Here is a 1,166-nt window from a genome sequence, read left to right on the forward strand (position 1 = left end):
GGCGTACTTGTTTGCATCCTTTGTAAAATACAAGAACGTCACGTTGCAACGTTACAACTTGTTGCAGCACATCGTTCTTTCAGAGCATCTTTGGATCACACATGGGTAAAAAGGAGGGACAGTTCAAAAAAGGGGGTGTGTTCTGTAGTCGGTGTTTTTCCTCTGTGCTGGTTCCCGTCACTCTGAAGCCGGCAGATCTTCAGAAGCTTCGCTGTGAATGAAAATGAAACTTTTTATTTTCCTGAGTCTTTTCTTCGTCGCTGGACGCGTCACCGGTGAGTTGCAGCTCCGTTGTTCTTTGATACATTGTTGCTGAGAGTGACGTTCTAGAACAGTCACAGAGGTTCTTGTTTAACTCGCCCTCATTGATTCTAACAGAACGATATCTGTCGGTATTTACCGCCACAGGAACAGACTGCAGCCTCTGACTGATCGAACAGTTAAATCAACCTGTTTGATACAGATTCGCTGTCGCGTGCTGAATGCTGTAAAAGCCCGCGCGGCAGCAGAGGTTGTATCAGGATCAGTGTTCTGTTCGCTAGTTATTACCAGTTAGTGTGCGGTCTGCGTCGTGGTCCGGACCGGTTTCTCAGTCCGTAGCATTTTGCTAATCAACCGCACACCTCTGTTCGCATCTTCCCCTCTCCTTTGGTCACGTGGTTTACCGTTAACTATAGTCCTGCAGCTAATGTCCGCTGTGTAACTTACAACGTCACGTTTAACCATCCTAAAAAAGGAACTCACTTCTTATGCGAAGTTTTAGCAAAGAAGATATAGTTTTATAATCAAAATTTTATCCGACGTTTTTTATTAATAAATGACTATTAATGAAGATATGACTGTTGTTGTGTTATTATTATTCACAATTATACACGAAAAGTCATAATTTGTCAATGAAATGTTCTTTTGTAGTATATTTTAAATTTGTGTGATGATATGTGTCTGTCTGTCGGAACCAGTTGTCCTTGTGGTCCGGACCAGTTCAGTCTCATGGTCCTTATCCACCGCTCACCTCCTCTGTATTAGAGATGTGGTCTGTTTCTTACCAGCTGCCAACAGTTAGTTTATGTGCTGCTGCTGTAGGACCACTGCTACTTGGTCCTGTGGTTCTGTGTTTACAGGTGTTGTTCCCTGTTTACAGGTGTTGTTCTGTGTTTACAGGTGTT

General features: G+C 43.1%; 1 protein-coding gene across 1 annotated transcript in view; it reads right to left on the reverse strand.

Moving 5' to 3' along the window:
* The window catches only part of LOC111658793 (uncharacterized), a 23,285-nt gene that overhangs the window by 13,718 nt on the left and 8,401 nt on the right, over positions 1 to 1,166 (reverse strand). The gene's annotated exons all lie outside the window — the stretch shown is intronic.

Source organism: Seriola lalandi, unplaced genomic scaffold (genome assembly GCF_002814215.2).
Source record: "Seriola lalandi dorsalis isolate HSWRI2012SDOR001 ecotype SW California unplaced genomic scaffold, Sedor1 jcf7180002054466, whole genome shotgun sequence".
Classification (NCBI taxonomy): domain Eukaryota; kingdom Metazoa; phylum Chordata; class Actinopteri; order Carangiformes; family Carangidae; genus Seriola; species Seriola lalandi.